Source organism: Lissotriton vulgaris, chromosome 8 (genome assembly GCF_964263255.1).
Source record: "Lissotriton vulgaris chromosome 8, aLisVul1.2, whole genome shotgun sequence".
NCBI lineage: Eukaryota > Metazoa > Chordata > Amphibia > Caudata > Salamandridae > Lissotriton > Lissotriton vulgaris.
In genome coordinates, this window is record NC_141696.1 from 1,351,234,820 (window position 1) to 1,351,247,718 (window position 12,899).

At 40.5% G+C, this 12,899-nt stretch overlaps 1 protein-coding gene across 1 annotated transcript in view; it reads left to right on the top strand.

Moving 5' to 3' along the window:
* MAML2 (mastermind like transcriptional coactivator 2) overlaps window positions 1–12,899 on the top strand; it is a 517,978-nt gene that overhangs the window by 78,921 nt on the left and 426,158 nt on the right. The window lies entirely within an intron of this gene.

Consider the following 12,899-nt stretch of genomic DNA (forward strand, 5'->3'; position numbering starts at 1 on the left):
CTGCTGTTTAGTTTGCATTGCTTGGCCTTGGGGAAGTGAGAGGAAGAGACCCGTTCACATGACGTCAATTCACCGAAATGCCAGGGGTAGAGGAAGTGACATCACACGCCCTTTGACCTCCACTTTTCATCACACACACACATACACATAAACACAAATTTACACGTATATACTCTCTCACACATATACACACTTTCACCCGCAAGTACGCACACAACATACATTTAAAAGTATTTTTTACTTACCTCAGCTGCATATTCCAGCTTATTGTACTCAATTTTTATTACACTATTAGTGAATAATATAATTTATTTATTCTTTATTTGTGTAGTAATGAGAGTGGAGCCCCAGCTGCCCCTGTGTTGCTCTCACTGAATTGCCACCTCTGAGGCCAGGGGTCGCAAAGGCAGTGGTAGGGGCATCAAAAAGCAAGTCAGGGTTCGCAGCTGTGACCCCTAAATGACGTCCATACCTGTTTATGTCAGCAGACCCCCGGGTCCTCCATCCATGTTGGTCAGAGTGCACAGAACTGACATTTATCCATCTAGGTAAATGAGAATAATTCCGTTTTTTTTCTAGTAAGTTACAGATGGAGATGAAATACTAAATATCAAAAGTCAATGGGCTAAAAAATGTAATTTTATTGAACCTATGATGGCTATTTATAGGGCGTTAATATTTGATTAAAGTTTTGCACTGTGTTTTCAGACAAACTGGTAGTTATCAACTGTTTCTCTCACAGATTATACTAAACATAAGGGTCAGGTTGATTGTTCTGAAAAATTCACCCGTTCCGCACTTAAAGTATGAGACTTTAATAAAGTAACTGCAAAGGTTGGTGGAAGGGGACATAGAGGAATAAGAATGGCTTGTACCAGTTGTTTTGCCATCAAAGGCTGCTTTAGCCTTTTCAGACTGTGGTATTGTGGAGCTTTCACCGGTGTGTATGGGATATTGTCACCTTCTGCCCTACATTTGCAGAAATATTGGGCACTTACAAAAATGCTATGATTTTCGTTTTTAAAAAAAAAAATATTTTTATTGTATTTTTCTTGACATGATACATACAGATAAAAACATGTAAACTTGTGGCAAATAGATCACATCGCACCATCATCCATTTGTTGTCATATCAAATAAATCTACATCCAGGCGTACATCATTCATTACGCCCTTGGAGGCTTTTGGGCTTGGTGCCTTTTAGCAAATGTAAGCATCCTCAATTCTTTAAAGATTCATGCAGGTGTAGGACAAGATATTGATCGTGGATACCAGTGCTGGAGGGTTGAGGCGAGTAGTGGGGGAGGGCGGGTTGCAGTGGAGAATTAAATGATTTGGACGGTAAGTGGACAGGACATAGTGGTTGTGTTAACTTGACAGGCATGACCATATCACCCCATGCCCAAGTTCGCCATCCAGCCTTCTGCTTAAAGAGAAATCTCACTTTAAAACATTGTATACCCGTCTGTCCTTGAAGTGTTTAAGGATGTTGTACCGTAGTCTTCCAACATTCACAACACTAGAGGTCGTGTTCAGTAAATCTGCTGGTTGTATCTCCACACTCGGTTCTTTTTGAAAAAAAACATTTTTTTAGGAGTTTTTAGTAGCGCGAACTAGACCCGAGAAATCGAGTATCAGAGCGCTTTACATGAGCACCAGTTTTGTTACAGGGGAACCTGTTCATTTTTGTGCCCAGAATCACAGGAATTGGAGGGTCGTTGCAGAGACTCGAGCCCGGTTCCCCAGGTGCGAGGTCGACCGCACTATCTCTAAGGCTACATCCTCTCCCCAAATGACAGACTCTGAGAATAAAACAGTTCATTACAGGTCAGTCTGAAAATACACCTCTTGCTTATGCCATATAGTCTACTTTTCCCAGATATAAATTAAGCTGATTCCAAGCCTTCTGCATGGTCCTCATGCATGCATATATTATACATCCTTGCTAGTCACATGCATAGAATCTACATAAGTATGATTGGACCTCTTCATAAGGCATCCCACTGTTGGATATATGTTAACAGTGCTCCTCCCCAAAACAATTCTTCAGTACATTATAAATCTTTTCTATCAGCTCAGCGGCAGATCTGCAAAAGCAGCAGTCTCCCTAACGTCTCCTCTCCAACCAACCCCATTATTCAGTTCTCCGAAATGGCCATCAATTTGTGGGTTGTAACGCATTTTAAAATACTTAGAAGTAAAATTAAATATATTTAAGAACAAAATGGACAGCTATTCAATGGTGGAAAAAGTGTCACGCATAAGTTTGGGTAATCACAATTTAAGGTTCTACGTGCTAGATGTCTCCTTTCTGGCCCAGACTTGTCACGGTGCTTGGCATATGTGGCTTAGAACACTCTTGTGATGGCAAGGTTGACTTAAAAAGTCAAAAAATGCAATTTTCATGCGTAGTACTTGCCTGGTTTATGAAATGTGGCTGCATATTGCTGTGGTTGCCTCTATCGGTGTGGATGAGGATAGAATATTATAGGAATAATGCAATATTTAACCCCTTCGCTGCAGGGGTAATTCCCCCACTGTGCGGGGGGGGGGGGTCTGCGGCGCCGCTGTGCTTGTGACGAGCCCAGCTCGTCATGACTCACAGTGGAGCTGTGCTCATGACGAGCTGGCTTCGTCATAGACCCGCCCACTGGTTAATTCTCCAGCACAGGCGGGGAATTAATTGCACGTGGGAGGGCCACAGCCATTATGACAAGCTCAGCTCGTCATGAGCACAGCTCCGCTGTTACTCGTGACGAGCTGAGCTCGTCATGAGAATGGAAATGGTTAATCCACAAATATAAAACAAAATTGGAATTTTGAAGGGAAGGTTTGAGCTTTTCTAAATTCAATTGAGGCCACTCATCATCCATACTGCACCCTGTTTATGCATTTGCACTGCTCCCATAATTCAATCTGGGCAAGCTAACTTAATTTTTAGCCTCCAATATCAAATTCTTTTACATCTACAGAACATTTTAAAATTTTCAACTTTACATTTTACTTCTTTATATATACTTTATTAATCTTTTAATATTATTGAATGTTCTGAGCAGTTGCAGACCCCTGAGTAATCTTTGCTCACCTGCAGGTGTCCCCGGACCACAGGATAAGAACCACTGCTTTAATCTATTCAACTAAAACTCACGTTTTGCTTCAGCCCACCCAGGCATTCCAAATGAGCAATGGGTCAGACCCCCTGAGTCAAGGGTACTACTGTGCCTATGAGTGACAGCATTCTGCCAAAGCAAACTTTTGTCACCCACAGAGAAAATAGTACCCTTCAGAGCCAGGGACTTGTGTGGGCCACTGTGCATTTTTATTCATATTTTTATTTACTTGTTTTGAATTTTGTGAGGTTCAGAACGCTACCCAAACAGTGGTATCAGGCACCCTCTGCTACTTGCAGTGCGTTAGGTCCCTGCAAGTGCACTGCTTACTGCCCCAGTGTATTAAAATGGGCTTTCTACCAGCCACAACCCGTGCAGGTAGGAGCGGTTGGAGTGGTGGAGCCGGGTTGGGGGGGGAAGGGGGTTCGACAGACGATGACGAGTAAAAATTAATTCTTTATTTAATTTAACCTCAACATCGTTCGTCGAAATCCCCTCTCACTCAACCCCAACACTCCACCGCTCTTAACTGTGCGGGCCACGGCTGCTTTCTACCCATTACAAAACACCCACCCTTGAATGCACATGGACACACACAGTAAGTCAGTAATGTGTTGTATATGTTTATTTTGTTTTCTCAGGTGCTCAACGACTCAACGCCAAACGGTGCTTACCGGGCCTATCTGGGCTCTGTATTTGGTAGGCTTCTGTCTCAGCGTCTTCTGTGATTTAGGCTCACTCTATTAATCCTGGATTTTCTTAGCAGTCTTATACAGTTTACTCTTGGGACACTTAGCATTAGCTAAGCAAACAGGCCAGGCATTTTATATGCCAAAGCATGCAAAAAGCATTTGTGTATGCCAGTGTTTGCTTTCATTAGCATATTAAAAAAAAGACCTACAGGCTTTGTCATTGCTTCTTTTAACCAGTCAACTAATGCAAATGTGCTTCTCACTGGTTGTCATTGTAAATGTCACTGCAAACTTTCCTGTTATCTTGCTCAAGAAGTCAGTCAACTCTGTTGTGGACATATTGTTTAAGGGAGATGTTTCCTGAAAATGTTGGTGGCAAACATTGATGCCCCAAATGTAACTTTAAGATGCAATTACAATTTACTGTACCCTTTTGCAAACCACGTTTTCTTGTTGTTCATTCAGAAATCCCTGTTACCCCAAATTAAGTAACATCAGTCACATTAGCCTGCAATAGGAACATGGAGTAAAAAATTAGAAAAAAGCAAAAATCATGTAGGAAACCTCTTAAAGTCTTCCAGCCTGATTCACAAAGGGCTCTCTTAAAAAGTTGAAAATCTGCTTCCTGAGAACTATTTCAATATTTGGAGCAAATTTCCAGAATTTCAAAGAATTACAAAGAATCCGATTGATATTCCTGGAAAGTGCTAGTCATGGATATTCAGGAGTACTCAAATCAAATGTATACATGTGGAATCTCCACTTGAGGGTATTATGCCTAGGCACATTTGACACAAATATACATTTGAGCATTTCTTTTTTTGCAGTTGTTGTGAGTGAAAAAACAGTTCCCTCGTTGGGGAACCCTTTCTCATAGACCATCGTTAAATCGACATTTCCATCCTTGAAAGACATTTGCTCCTATAAATACTAACAAAATATCTTAGAAGCTGGCGTACCCAAAAAGCCTCACAAACCTGCTGCTAACTCCAAGTTTGCAATTGCAAAATTGTCACTTTATTGACCGAATATCTGCATTCACAAATGTTTGCAAGGGAAAAAGTTCCCAAATCCTGATTCTGTGAATCAAGATTTAACGATGCTGATGAGCCTGGGTGTGCTAGACATTTCTGAATCAGTTCCACTAAGCTTGAAAAAGTGTGGAAATGGCAGGGATCTGGATTAAGTGCGGGGTTTGTCTGGTCTATCTATGATCATTCTTCGTGTCCTTTGCTATTACAGATAAACATGGCTTCTGAGCAGCCTTCATTTTATGGCTTGTAAAATACTTTAAAATCATCATAATCTTTAATATATGTAAAGGTAGGGCTCCACTTTTCTAGCTATAACGATTGTTTCCTGGTCCCCACTAAACAGTCGTGTATAGAAGGGTCATGATTATTAGCAGTTAGACTGAAACAATTAGTCCATGGTCATATGTTGTCTGACATTCCTGTGCTTGAAGCACCCATAAATCATTTCATTTCTGCCTCAAATTTTAAAATCTTTTATTCCTATGGAGTTCAAAAAACACATACCAGTCAAAATAAATTGATAATACATCCATCCATACAGTGCAAATCGGGGAACGCCAAAGGGTGGCTTAGGAGCTATTTATAGTTCACCAGTGCCTTGGTAGTAGCTCCCTGAAGAGCAGCCCACCACAATATGTAACTCAGAGGGTCTAGCCATAGTAATGATAGTGCGCGAGACATCTCTGAAACCTTGGAGTGGCCACCTTCCAAAACAATGACAGAGCCAAATGCTTAAACACAAGCACTCTGTGACAGTCTGCAGTAAACGCAACATGACTGCACTTTCAATTTAGCAAAGTCACATTGGGATTGATCATTTTGCAAGCCCCGCTGTATCGATCAGACAGTCCTAGTAAAAACGTTGCAAGAAAAAAAGTGCCTATAATAGCCAGAATGGAGTTGCTAAAGAGTGGGACTGCTGGAGGCAGAGAGGAAGTATGCGATAATCGTGCATTAGCAACTCTGTAGGCAGTGAGATCAGAGGTTAGATTGAGAGGAGAGACATGTTAACAGGCTTGTTTGTTTCAGACGGTGGGAGTGGTGTGTGTGTATTTCTTTCCACGTTTCTCTGTGCATATGTATGTATATGTTCACTTTTAATGCATGTGTTGTGTAAATGGCCCATCGAATTTGGCGTTTATCAAAGGAAACAAAATCCTAGTATTAGCTAATCTAGTATGCAAGATAAATCCAATTCATATCAGAAGAGACGAATTTGCCCATGGCCCCCACCTTCCAAAGGACCCCCTAGGAAAGTAAACATTCTCTTTATCTAACTCACTTGCGTATATTTCCATATCGCAAGCTCTCTCCTCTCTGCCTACCTCTACCTCTACCTCTGATTATCTCTCTATTGCATGTTTTTGTGAGCCTTGGAAAGACGGTTGTCGTTTTTTATTTTTTTTAGAACCCTGTATCTGAATGTTTGTCTGGTATAATTCGGGCTTCAATTAGAAGAAAATGGGCAGTTAAATTATCCATAGGGGGGCCCAAATATGTGTTGCCCGGGCGCCAGTAATTCTTAAAACAACACTGCATATCACAATTATGCACAAGCAACAGGTGTAAATTTGAGAACATGACAGAATAGAATGTATTTTTTACATTCGAAAAACCTGCAGCTTTATTGATATTCAACTTTAAGCCTTGAAAAAGCCGCTGTTGAGATGCAAACCTTTGCTAAATATGTCCATTGCAAATTTGCCCCTAGATTATTTTTCTGACCATGTTTATCGGGTAATCCAAAGCACAGCAGATTTTGCATTGTGGAGGTCAGTCAGTGACATCCATCCGGAATTTTGTGAACAGTGACTATATAAATCCTTTTAACGATGCCCATTGGCCATTGTAGATTATTATAGAAATGGGCATTCCTCATGAGGTATCAGATGAGAAATATACAAGGTTTATGAGCTGAATGCTGGTGAAGATCTTCACTGTGGGAAAGCACCAATATTCTCCCAATAAATTGCACAACTAATTTACCACTGAATGGCCCATGTCTATCTAATGTAAACAGTGTGGGAAAGTGTATCAATAGATACTTTTTCCCATGAGGTTAGGAAGAAGTCAAATATTTAAATTAAAATATTATTGAATGAGAGAAAGTGAATTAGTAAAGAAGTATAAAATGTAACAAATGCCCTAATCCTGAGCATGCATGCTGCAGGCAGTAGATATACGCAGGAAAACATGCACAATTCTGCAACATTAATGTTGGGCTCTTATGCAAATCATTAATTTATGCTTGCCTGTCGAGAAAGTATTCGTGAAAAAGCCAAAGACACAAGTACTAAATTGTGACAATGTGTAATAACTACTTCTCACGATATATCAGAGTTGATGTGAATCTAAGGCTATCTTTGAGTGGTACAGCATCTCTGACAGATAAACTAATTTGCTTAAAGTGTGGACACCAAATGGATATCAAAGAGTAGGTTGGTGAAAGGTCAAGATTACCTTTGTTTCACTATCTTACTGCTGAGAAACAATAGGGATGCTCGTCTGTGAAAAGATGTGAACAATTGTGGCTGTAGTATCTTCTACTTTTGACAAATCTTCAGAAATATCATTCATTTATGGTTTACTTGTGTCATGGATTCTTTTGGGACATGTATGTGGTTGTTTAAACAACCCATTTGTAATCAATATATATTTTTCCTTTCTAATTTGACTAAAAATGATGTACCATCATATGTTTCTATTCTTGTTCCAAAGATGTGATACATTATATTAGGTCACTCTCTTCACGTTGGCTACAAACCTGCTAATCCAATCTATTGATATTAATATGCTACTCACTAAAGGTGTCATAGTTGATAAAAAAAAGGCAACAGGATCAACTCACATTTTTAGTACGCTGCATGGGGTTATTTACTTATTTATTTATCTATTCCTTGTTTTCTATAGCGCGGACATGATCCACAAGTGGATGTCAGAGCGCTTCATAGTACAAAAGCATTCAATTTTCCTAGTTATACATGGCTTAAGTGGGCTACCACATTTAAATGATCATTCTAAAAGTGGCCCTCAATTTGCTTTAACACGATTAATACATATGTTGATTATTGCATGGCAACAGTTCTTGAGACAATTTTATGTAAATAAACAAATACTTCTTGAGGCTGTTTGGCCGAACTTGCGAATCAATGATAGCGAGCTGGAGTAAAATGCCCTGAAATTCCAATGTCAAAGAATGGCGGGACTATTATCCTGTACCATGTCTCCTACAGGATCAGCCGATAGATGAAGAACGAGCGATTGACTGTTGGGTTCAATTAAACCCATAGCAGAGACCGCCAAAAGTTATTGGAAGAATTTGCTGATTAGGAAGGACTTAGCTTCCTTTTTAGGTCAACCCCTAGGAGAGGTCCTCTTGGAAATACTCCAGACTTTCTTAAAGCGTGTGCGTGTGGTTGTTACATTCTATTGGCCATTGCGTGATGCTTTCAAAACTGAAAGCACGCAAATAGCCAAAGGCGGGTGCATGTCCTGCCTTTTCTCTAAACGTTCACTCCCATGGCCTTTGGGTCTCGGGAGCGAGCAGCAGCGTGCCAGGTTCCAGATGCATTCTTGGATCATGTTACTCATTAACCCAGCACGGTCGCTTTCACTTGCGCGATTACGCTTGTTTAGCTTGCCTAACAGGCAGTGCACAACTTGTGTATATATGAAGGGAATGTGCTTTAAAGGACAAAACTTCTGGTTCCAGTCGCACTCCCAGTGCCTAATTTGTAACCTTACAACTGCCGGGGCTTTTACTAGGCAGCAGGTTCAGACAACATACTTCTTTTTTTTACCCTGCCTAACAGGCAGCATACAACTTGTGTTAATGGGAAGTGAATCTGCTTTCAAGGACAAAACTTCTAACTGTACGAGCTCAGAATCCAGGTTCCATTCTCAAATGCTGCTCAATAGGGTGTGATTTTGGGCAAAGCATTTAATTTCCATACACACAGTAAAATTACAGGTGTCCTGGACTGCAGATAAAGCATTTCTGTTGATTATTAGGTGCTGCTGTTGAGCACTAGAAACGACCAGCTCATATTTAGCACCGCACTTTCCCTTTGTTTAAAAGACCACTACATAATATAAAGCACGGTAACCTACATTCAATATTGGTTTCACTATTGAAACACGGCGCACAACCCGTGTAAATAAGAAGGGGATGTGCTTTAAAGGACAAACCTTATGGCTTCAGTGGCCCACTCAATGCTTAATTTGTAACCTTACAACTGCCGAGGCTTTTATTAGGCAGCAGCTTAAGACAACATAATTTTTTTAGCCTGACTAACAGGCAGCGCACAACTTGTGTTAATAGGAAGTGAATGTGCTTTTAAGGACAAAACTTCTAACAGTACAAGCTCGGAAACCAGGTTCCATTCTCAATTGTTGCTCAATAGGTTGTGATTTTGCACAAAGCATTACATTTCCCTCCACGCAGTAAAAATATAGGTGTCCTGGACTGCCAATGAAGTATTTCTGTTGAAGTTCCAAAATGCAAGACCTATTGGCTATGCCAATGCTTGTTTAATAGAGTGGAGGAGGTGATTTTTCTAATGTACGGTGAAAGCAAATTCTAGATTCTTGGGGCAGCTCCAGAGAAAGCTTTATCATATATTCTCTTCTTACGGAAGAATGCAGGTTTCAGTAAAAGAACTCCAGTGCTCCGAGAGACTCTGCTGCCTCCAGATAATGTAATTTTCTGGGCCAGGCTAAGCAGTGTTTTGTACTGTAGTGCTTTGTGAGTGATACATGCCATCTTTAGGTGGATTCTAGCTTCGTATGGAAGCCAATTGATCGCTTTAAAATGTGGAGTGATATGGTCAAATTCCTTAGACCTTGTTATGAGTCTATCTGCTGTGTAAGGCAGGCTTTTAGGGGAGCTGTTGAGAACTTGGGAAGACCTGAAACAGTTGTGCATCTGTACTCAGTCCTCCAGATGACCAAAGCCTGGACTGCCATTTTGAGGTCAGCTGTATCGATGAACGGTTTCAGTTTTCTAAGATAGCTCAGATGGAAGCGGCCATTTTTTGCCATCGTGTTGATGTGTGAATGCATGTCTAGAGTCTTGTCCAGCATGATTCCTAGGAATTTGGTAGCGTCCACTAGGATCGGAGTATAGTTTAGCACAGTGATCATCGTAGTCCATTCCTTTATCACAGTGGAGCTTTTAGGGGAGAAATCAGAAGAAAATCAGTTTTCGGCGAGTTAAGCTTGAGATGATTTCTAGATGACCATTGAACTGTCATCTTTAATGCCTGATTCATCGTGTTAATCTCTTCCAACAATGTAATCTTCATATACCGCTGTGTGTCATCTACATACATGTGGTAAGAGATATTTGCCTGATGTAAAAATTTGGGTTCGACACATAGATTGAATAGAGATGGGGAAAGGGTTGAGCCTTGTGGTACTCCAATTTGAGTTGGGATGTTAGAGACAGTTTTTGGTTCACCAGGAATCTTTGCGATCTGGTCTTTAGGAAGGATTTAAACCAATTTAGAACTGTTCCTGTTAAACCCATCCTTTTCTCAAGACGGTCTAGTAATTTAACATGATTTACAGTGTTGAACGCGGAAGATAGGTTGAGAAGAACTAGATGACAAGTTTAATTACGGTCTAGAGCGAGTAGATCGTCATCCACTATGTGCAAGATTGCAATAACCGTACTATGATCTGGTCTGAACCCATATTGGCGGTCGTCGAGTAGCTTGAATTCGGCAATGTGTTGGCTCAGTTGTTGTTGTGCACATTTTTCCAGAACTTTGGCTAGCATGGGAATGTTTGAAACTGGTTGAATGTTATTTGGATCCAAGGTTTTTTTTTAACAAAGGTATGACCTTTGCTGGTTTTTAGGCAGCCTTGTAGGGAACCTTGGGCAAGTGAAGCATTAATAATCTTAGTCCATCTGGGGATGAGCATATGATTGATTGTAGACCAACATTTTGAAGGGATAGGATCATATTCTTCTTTGTTAAAATGATGTGGGTCCTCGTTACACAATAGGAGGTGTATCTTATATGGATATAGTTAGGGCTAAAGACAGGGAGAAACTACTGTTCCGTTATGCAGAGGTCTATTGTGTTGGCCCAAGACCCTTTCTGGATCAAGGGTCCCTTCACCTGTAGCCAAAGGCACATGGGGGAGGGTCTACCTTTCCTTGATGAATCCCACTTAAGAATTAGGTTTCTCTACCACCAATGCAGGAAAATAATGAAGACTGCACAACTCAGCATTATGTTACTGGTGACTGCAGGGCATACAACACCTACGATCAAACTAGCTCTTTGTCTCTTTTTTCCGTAGTGTATATCGGAGGTCCTGCTCTCCCTGAGACCCAGGCCTGTCATAGTATTTTGAGGGGCCAGGGACAAGCATTTAATGTAGGTCCCACATAAAATGCTCACCTGTTTCCAAGTTAAAAATATCCACAAGGGAAATAGAAGCTATGGTACCTTCAGCATATTACACCATCAATGGTATAGCTGTGTTAGCTCTATTTGCCACATCATTATTAAACAGAGCAGGTTTTCTTCGCAATCTATAAATAAACTTTAAAACTCATATGTGGAGCCCTGAAAAAGCATGATGTATGTAGAATAATGCCCTCTCCCACCTGTATGTGATGGAATCCTGGGAGCACCACATATCCTCCAAGAAAGGTGACATAGGTCCTTTTTCTGGGAGGGAAACCAAGCGGCCCACCTCTTACATCGCAGATGTATCAGCTTAGTGCTCATAGGGTGTTCTGAGGGGACAAGGCCAGGTTAGTAATAAAACTGGCTTATTGCCACATTTTCTTGCAACTCATACGGAGAAGGATAACTGTCTTTGATCAGTCTTAATCTACGTATTGTCATCTGACTGATAGAATTATACTTCAATGAATTCGATGTTTTCTGTAATGAGAGTCATAGTCATTTAATAACTTATTCAAGTTTAAGAGGTCCACACCATACCATCTTTCCAGAGTCTGCTTCTTATCTATCAGCTCTAATATCTTCCATGACCCTCTCAACCCAAATCCACACCAACCTAGCAAATATCTCTTGACAGATAAGACTATGGATCATATGTGGGCTGAATATTATATTTGGCAGTTGATTTACAAAGGCTTATGAAATATTTGTCATCATTATTAGAGTATGTTCATTTCACAACATGCACAGGGCTTATGTGAGCTGGTTCAGTTCAGCTTTCGAATCAGATCTGTGATGTGGATACAGTAATAAGTCCTTAACATAGTTTACTTTGCAACTGTCTCTTTAGATATTCTTTTCTTTAGCTCTGGAACTTATATTATGGGCAGGTTATTGCTTCTTGCTCTGTTTTCAGGGTTATCTTTATTGTCATCTAAACTGTGTTTGATGGTAAGCCAATAGTTTGGTGTGTTTGTCACCTCATGTTTGTTCCTCCAGTTCATTTGTTTGTGTTTCATGACTTCCTGCCCTGTTTATGTCAATGTATCACCGACTGAGATGAAGCTAGTTTATTTTCAGTAGAAAGATGATTGCATTACAGTTCCTTTTTCATTTCCAGGAGAATATGAGTCATACTGCTAGCTTACTTTCATGTTTTAGACCTTAACCTTGCTGTGCCAAGTGTTTTGTTTGCTTTATTCTGTTTGGAAAGGTTTGCAGCTTGGAAGGTTTGTTTTTGTTTGCAGCACAGTTGCTAGTTCATTGATGTGCTGACAGTGGCTTGCATTATCTCTTGCACCTCTGCAAATCTACCGGCCTGAGAAGGGCCAACAGTAGTGTCTTATTCAACCATTGTACCGTGTGATAAACAAAGAGAACTGACGTATTCAAGTTCTTGCTTCCTAGTATCTTTGTCTGAGGGACTTCTCGGCTGAGGCAAATGTTGTGCTCTAGGAAGCAATTGATATTACAAAGGTGCCATGCTTGGATGCAGGTGACAACTGAGAGACTATGCCATTTGTCATTAGAAAGGCCTTTAGGCACAGCTGATAATAAAATGATTCACAAAAGTCCTGCACATTCAAATTATAACAACACACAAGGTGTAAGTCAATGTTCTGTAGAAATCATCCAACGGTG